The following is an 8,459-nucleotide window of genomic DNA, read 5'->3' as shown; positions in this document are numbered from 1 at the left end:
GACAACAGACCAGGTGAACATAATATAATAGGTATTTAAAGGATAAGTTCACCTTTTTTTTTTCTAAATTCCAGTTCCCCTTTGTACCAATATAGCATTCATGTACTTTTTTTGCAAAAAATGTTAAAGCTTTCCAATCTACAGACACGTAGCTTGCTGTTCTACATCCATGATTCCAAACGTATCTATTGCTTCTGCCCTACGTCCTTACAGACTGTAGGTCATGACACAGGCAGGAGTTGACCAGCTGACCTCATTAGCACACATCCTGTATCATCCACCCACCCATTGCCAGGTGCAGGTTTTTTTAAATGAATTGCAATCAATCAGTGATAACCCTTCTCACTAAATACACAATCAGATTGCATAGTGTATGGCCATCTTTATACAAGGACATAGGAGGGAGTGGACAGAAACACTCAGCGATCAAGGCCTGTTCACATCTCTGCATAGCGGGAACTCACATTCCCACCTTGTTTTTGTTTTGTTTTGTTTTTTTTTTAGCGAGGCAGGGAGGTGTTTTGGAGCATTTTCACTCATCACACATAGGGCAGCCAACCCACCCGAATGTGCTGCCCTACACACAGCAGTCGCCCCAAAGATGCTTCAGAACTTTTTTGCTTGGTGCGTTTTTTACTGCGATTTTTGGTGCAGCGCATTTCTGAAATGCAAGGAAACACACAGATGTGAATGGAGCCTCATTGTTCTTGTGTTACCGCACCAATTTCACTTTCAGGCCCCATTCACATCTAGCATAGTGGAAGTGAACGTTTTGTGTCTCGCTTTTCCTGTGACACGCATAGGGCAGCCCATTGATTTTAATGGGCTTTGCTATATGTGGCTTATGGGACATGTTGGCGTTTTGTATGTTGTGTGATTTTTACTGTACATTTTGCAGCATTTGCCACTCGTTTTTTCATATGTCAAAAATTTGTATTTGCTTTCTGTGTTTGGTTTACCGTTACCAATTAATGGCACTGAAAGCGCAACCAGTAATTTTAGGTGTATAAAGATGGCCATACACTATACAATCTGATTGTACAATCTCCTTTAGATATACCAAATTTATATAATAGGAGGAAACGCTAGCTAATCACTCTATATCCAATCCAGCAGGTCCTTGCACTACATAATTGATGGCGGATCTAAAGGAGAATGTACAATCAGATTGTATAGTGTATGGCCACCTTTATACACCTAAAATTACTAGTCGCGCTTTCAGTGTTAACACACAAAACACAGAAGCAAACACACATTTTGCCATGTGAAAAAATGAATGGCAAATACTGCAAAACGCACAGTAAACACGCAACCCACAAAATGCCAAAATGTCCCATAAGCCATATATAGCACAGCTCATTTAAATCAGCAGGCTGCCCTATGCGTGTCACAGGAAAAACGAGACACAAAATGTTTGCTCCCACTATGCTAGATGTAAATGGTGCCTGAAAGTGAAAATGGTGTGTTTAACACGAGAACAATAAGGCTCCATTCACATCTGTGTGTTTCCTTGTGTTTCAGAAATGCGCTGCACCAAAAATCACAGTAAAAAATGCACCAAGCTCCACTCTAAAAAAAAAAAGCTCTGAAGCTTCTTTGGGGCGATTGCTGTGTACAGGGCAGCCCATTTAGGTATATGGGCTGCCCTATATTTGATGAGTGAAAATGCTCCAAAACACCCCCCCCCCCCTCTAAAAAAAAAAAAAAAAAAAAAAAATGCATGTGGGAATGCGAGTTCTCGCTATGCAGAATTGTGAACTGAGCTTAACAGCTGAGTGTTTCTGTTTACTCCCTCCTATGTACTTGTATAAAGATGACCATACACTATGCAATCTGATTGTATATTTATTGAGAAGGGTGATCACTAATTGATTGCATTTCATTTAAAAAATGTGCACCTGGGAATGGGAGGGTAGATGATGCAGGGTGTGTGCTAATGAGGTCAGCTGGTCAACTCTTTCCTGTGTCATGACCTACAGTCTGTAAGGACGTAAGACAGAAGCAATAGATACGTTTGGAATCATGGATGGAGGACAGTAAGGTACGTGTCTGTAGATTTTATAGAAAGCTTTGATATTTTTGCAAAAAAAGTACACGAATGCTATATTGGTACATAGGGGAGCTGGAATTTTGAAAAAAAAAAAAGGTGAACTTAGTCTTTAAAGCGGAAGTAAACCCATCCATAAAACAGTTTCATTTCCGTCACATGCCGGAAATGTAACACTCCCATTGGTTGTGCTCTCAACCAAACTGTCAAACAATCCAATGGCTGGTGTCATAATTGGTCACATGTGCAGCACCATGGCAGTTGTAGATTAAACAGAGGCAAAGATGGCAGCTTCCTTGGCTAAAAACAATAGGAGGGTTTACTTACACTGAGCCTGGGTTCACACATGTGCGGTGCGAATTGAAGCTCAGGTTTCACTGGGAAGATAAAAATCAGTTGTTCAAAGGTTTCTCTGTGTTGTAGCTGCAGAATAGTGAGCAGGGAGAGGGGGGAGGTGTAGTGAGGAGAAGGAGAAAATCCATGTTCAGAACGCAATGCATGTGCGAATCAGATGCATTCCCATAGGAGATAATGGGCTTGTAATTTGCACCGCAATGCCCAAAAACGCACACGTTTTTTGTGCAATGCGTAGTGCGAATGCAATGCACATATGTGAACAAGATACATTCAAATGAATGTATTTTAAAATGTCCTGCGAATTGGATGCGGTGTAAGCCGCATCTAATTCGCATAGGTGTGAACGGGGGCTTAAAGTAGAGTTCACTGTTATAGTATATAAAATGCAGCTTGGTCCAGAGGAGGACTGGGTGCCTCAAAACCACAGAAATTATACTCACATGCTGTAGTTGGACAGTATACGATCATATGTGTCCCAGCGAGTTGTAACAGGTACCCTTAAACATTCAAAATGCAGGTCACATGTGGTGATCTGTAGAAAAAAGGTGAAAGCGTGGTCCAGAGGAGGGTTTCAGTGTGGTAAGTCTCTCTACCTCTCGCACACGCTCATAGCTGGCCACTGCAGATTTAAGAATAGCTGGAGGATCATCTCTGGTGTCTAGTAGGAACATAGTCAGTCTACTTTAAATAACTATCATTCTATGTTCACCTGGATGGGATCTGTTGTCTATCATAGACTTTCACAGTGACACATTGGATTTGAAATGGATATACAGCTCACATGGAAAATGCATGTCCAATGTTTAAAATGGACGTACCATACAGCATATATGGATAATGAATGTCTCACGTATTTCATAAAGAGGGATTTTTTGCTATCTTTGATAAGGAACTGCACTGACCATATACAGTATCTCACAAAAGTGAGTACACCCCTCGCAACCTATTGAGCATCTGCTGGGCATCCTCAAACGGAAGGTGGAGGAGCGCAAGGTCTCTAACAACCACCAGCTCTGTGATGTCGTTATGGAGGAGTTGAAGAGGACTCTAGTGGCAATCTGTGAAGCTCTGGTGAACTCCATGCCCAAGAGGGTTAAGGCAGTGCTTGAAAATAATGGTGGTCACACAAAATATTGACACTTTGGACCCATTTTGGACATTTTCACTTAGGGGTGTACTCACTTTTGTTGCCAGCGGTTTAGACATTAATGTCTGTGTGTTGTGTTATTTTGAGGGGACAGCAAATTTACACTGTTATACAAGCTGTACACTCACTACTTTACATTGTACAAAGTGTTATTTCTTCAGTGTTGGATAAGGGAAAATTATTCCCGCGCTATCTAGTATGGAAGAGGCTGTGGGTGGAAAAGCCGCAAACACCGATAAGGTGAACACCTAACCTTTTAGATAAATGTATATAAGTGAGTGGTGTTGCGCTGATCCTTATTATAAAAACAGGTGAACAATGAATAATAATAGTCAATGCGCTAGATAGGAAAATAGTGAAATAGCGTAAACGTGGGAAATGATTCGTATTAGAAAATGTTCATTTCAATAATCAATATCTTCAATAGTGCATAAAAAATAACGTAAGTATACTCAAATAAAATATCACTTCAATAACCTAAAAATACAATCCACGTGAATATAACGTGATACTATCAGGGCACCAGTAATTAGCTCTGAATTTAAATTAAAATAAAGTGCATAATCAACATACATGTATAATAGGACCAGTGAAAATAAAAAGTGCAGACCAGAGTGCTATGTGCAACTCGGAATTTAAAAGAGAAGTGACTAGCTATTTCTATATAAAGTGCATATTGTGCATATTGACATCAGATAATCCATACAGGTGAAAAATATTTCAAATGGGAGAAAATCCTGTTTTGCACAAAAAAAAAAAAAAAAAAAATTGAATGTGATGTGACAGCAACGTGCTAACATGCACACGTTGCAATTAAAGTGCTACCAGATGCATTCATAAATGTTCAAAAACAGTCCTTGTGTATAATTGTGACAGCAACGTCCTGGCATGCACACGTTGCAGTTAGAGTGCTGGGGTGAATCACATCTATTTCTTCGTGTGCTAAACACTTTGGTGGGTAATGGCCCCTTACCTTCAGGTAATGGGGCAAAAGCAGGTAACAAAATAATTGTTAGGGGCGTCCGCCTATGGATTCCAGCACATCCCTCTTTATCCTGGATCTTGGGTTGGAGTTCCCTCAGGTATAATGTAGGGGGATTGTATTCATAGGGGGTAATCTTTTGTTGATTACCCCCTATGAATACAATCCCCCTACATTATACCTGAGGGAACTCCAACCCAAGATCCAGGATAAAGAGGGATGCGCTGGAATCCATAGGCGGACGCCCCTAACAATTATTTTGTTACCTGCTTTTGCCCCATTACCTGAAGGTAAGGGGCCATTACCCACCAAAGTGTTTAGCACACGAAGAAATAGATGTGATTCACCCCAGCACTCTAACTGCAACGTGTGCATGCCAGGACGTTGCTGTCACAATTATACACAAGGACTGTTTTTGAACATTTATGAATGCATCTGGTAGCACTTTAATTGCAACGTGTGCATGTTAGCACGTTGCTGTCACATCACATTCAATTTTTTTTTTTTTTTTTTTTTTTTTGTGCAAAACAGGATTTTCTCCCATTTGAAATATTTTTCACCTGTATGGATTATCTGATGTCAATATGCACAATATGCACTTTATATAGAAATAGCTAGTCACTTCTCTTTTAAATTCCGAGTTGCACATAGCACTCTGGTCTGCACTTTTTATTTTCACTGGTCCTATTATACATGTATGTTGATTATGCACTTTATTTTAATTTAAATTCAGAGCTAATTACTGGTGCCCTGATAGTATCACGTTATATTCACGTGGATTGTATTTTTAGGTTATTGAAGTGATATTTTATTTGAGTATACTTACGTTATTTTTTATGCACTATTGAAGATATTGATTATTGAAATGAACATTTTCTAATACGAATCATTTCCCACGTTTACGCTATTTCACTATTTTCCTATCTAGCGCATTGACTATTATTATTCATTGTTCACCTGTTTTTATAATAAGGATCAGCGCAACACCACTCACTTATATACATTTCTTCAGTGTTGTCACATGAAAAGATATAATAAAATATTTACAAAAATGTAAAGGGGTGTACTCACTTTTGTGAAATACTGTATATATGGGGCTGCCTTATGAACCACCAGAAAAAGTAATCTTGACATGGGATTACAGAGCATTTATCAGGGCATCTACACATATTATGCTTGAGCAATATGGAGGTTATTTTAGATCTCAAATGTAATGTTTACATGTCTTGTGTACAATAAAGTGGATTAATTTAATGCTTTGGCTGTAAATCCATAAAGCGTATGTAAGAATATATGTTTGGGGACCGCTACAGATCTGGCTGAGTCCATAACTAGTGTTATAATAATTTTTTTTTCAAATCACAAAATTAACAAAGATGGCCAAACATATAGTTTGAACCTCTCGCTCAATATAGTCAATCCTAATAATTGCAGAATGAAAACCTAATTTGCCTCTGTGACTGCTCCAGTGAGGAAAGAATGTTGAAAGCGGGCAAAAGTATTGGGGCCCGCTTTCTTAGGACTGGGGCCACCTGGCCCATATGGGTAAGAGTAGGCGGTTCTGTCCATCTAATTAGCTCAGGTACAGGTGAGGGATGTCCAATGGATATCCAGGGAAGTTTCTGGTTCCCCAGGGAAGTTTATTTAAGGACTGCAGAGGGTCTAGGGCTTCCTCTGCAGCGATCTAGGAAGAAAGAAGAGCTGCACTTGCCTGTGATGGAAGCCCTGATCCGTGGCTTCGTGGAGAGAGCAGAGAGCCGAGGGGGTGAGGCCTGGCTGCGGCGCTGCCTGGAGATGCCAGTGGAGGAGGAATATGAGCTACGCGGGGCGGACGTGGAGGAGGATGGACAGCAGCATGACGGTGCGGAGCAGTGCAGCCTTCCCCTAGACGGCCCACACGCCGGAGTGTGCCCCCGGAACGACAGGGGAAGGAGGGCAGTGTATCTGCTACCAGTGCGGAGGTAGTCAGCGGGGCGGTGGAGCCCGGTCGGCGGTCTGGGCAGAAGAGGAGGCTCCAGTCAAAATCCCCTGCGAAGAGGAGGGGCGGGAACTCACAACCTCGGAGAGGAGGAATCTGAAGAATGTCGCCGCCTGTCTCTGTGGGCGCCGGACATCAAGTGGCAGCTTCCTCTCAGCTGCTGGCTATGCAGAGCGGCCTGATTTCAGGCACACTACTCAGCAGGGTGCAGACAGATCCTGCGGCATCAGCTTGGGGTCCAGCACCACCAACGTCAGTTCCTGTCACAGCGCCAGCACCAGCTTCAGTGCCAGGTCCAGTATTGGTTACAGTACCAGCGCCAGTTCCAGGTCCGGTGCCAGCTCCAGTACCGGATCCAGTGTCAGCTCTAGTTCCAGGTCCAGTATCGGATTCAGCGCCAGCCCCGGTGGGGCAGGGTGAGTCTTTAATGCATAATGTGTTGCCTGATGTAATGGTTTACCTGTCAGCTATTTCTGCTGAACTTTCTTCTGCTGGTATTCCTATTTCGGTGGGTTTACCTGCTTCTGCATCCTCCTTGGGCTCTACCTCCTGTTCTGTTCTTCTCATGCTGCTAATGCTCCTGTTTCTAATGTCGCTTCCGTGTCACACAGTTTGTTAGGTAGCACTGTGCGCAGCCCTGCTTTGCGCTCACCTCACAGCGAGATTGTCAGTCCCTGAGGTGAGTATGAAGGAAGTGTTGCCATGTGAGATGTCCCCTTTAGGTTATCTACCGGGGTCAGTGAAGGAAAAAATTTGGGCTGGGGATTTTGTAGATATGCTATCCCTTCTTCCGGCATCAAAGGATTTTATTTTTAAAACGGAAAAAAAGGGGAGGATAGGCAGGAGGAGGATAGGCGCAGGCCTATTGCTCGATCGTTTAATAATTGGTTGCAGGCATTTTTTGTTTTTTTCAGTGTACTGGTTGAAAAACAGCCTGAGCTGAGCGGAGGCCTTTTTCAGCATATGGATCATGTGCTAGAGGCCTATAAAAGTTTTGGCGGATTGGGCTGGTATTTTTATGATGAGTCCTTTCGCCAGAAACTGGCGGTGCATCCGTCACTAAGGTGGGGGATGAAGGATGTGGGCCTATGGCTGAATTTGATTGTTCCTCAGAGACCGACCATAGGTAAGTTGGTCCAGGCTAACCCTGTTAACGCAGGGTACCGCAGGGGTTGTTGCTTTGCATTTAATGAGAGTTCCTGTCGGTTTAATGCAACTTGCAAGTATAGGCACGAATGCTCGGTTTGTGCGGGGCCCCATCCGATAGTAAAATGCTTCCGGAAGACGGCTCCACAGTCTTCGCAGGATATTTTTCCAAAAAGCCTGCACGCCAGTGAGGCTGGGAAGCATGCGCCCCTGGTTGGACCTGTACCCAAACAGGGAGGAGGCGCTTTTATTAATTGAAGGTTTTTCGTGCGGTTTCCCCCTTCCATTTTTTTCAGGCACAGGTTGTACGGTAGTGGAGAATTTAAAATCTGTGCACTGTTTTCCGGAGGTAGGGAGAAGGTGTTTAAGGAAATAGCGGAAGGGCGAATGGCAGGGCCTTTTTCTTTGCCTGCTTTCCACAATTACCGTATTTCACCAATTGGGGTGGTGCCTAAAAAGGAGCCAAACACCTTCCGGTTGATTCAACACCTCTCTTCCCCAAGGGGGGTTCGTTGAATGACGACATTGATGGTGCTTCCTGTTCGGTGGTTTATGCCACCTTTGAGGAAGCTATCGTAAAGGTGAAGGCGCATGGCCGTGGGGCTCTTTTGGCTAAAGCCGACATCAAGTCGGCCTTCTGGCTTTTGCCCATCGCCCCGGCAGCATTCAGTTCATTGGGTTTCTGTTTTGAAGGTGCTTATTTTTTCGACAAATGCCTCCCAATGGGGTGTTCCTTGTCTTGTACTTATTTTGAGACTTTTTCCACTTTCCTACATTGGGTCATGTTTTTCGAGTCTGGACA

Source organism: Aquarana catesbeiana, linkage group LG01 (assembly GCF_042186555.1).
Source record: "Aquarana catesbeiana isolate 2022-GZ linkage group LG01, ASM4218655v1, whole genome shotgun sequence".
Classification (NCBI taxonomy): domain Eukaryota; kingdom Metazoa; phylum Chordata; class Amphibia; order Anura; family Ranidae; genus Aquarana; species Aquarana catesbeiana.
The sequence above is the reverse complement of the archived record's forward strand: the minus strand, read 5'-3'. Positions refer to the sequence as shown.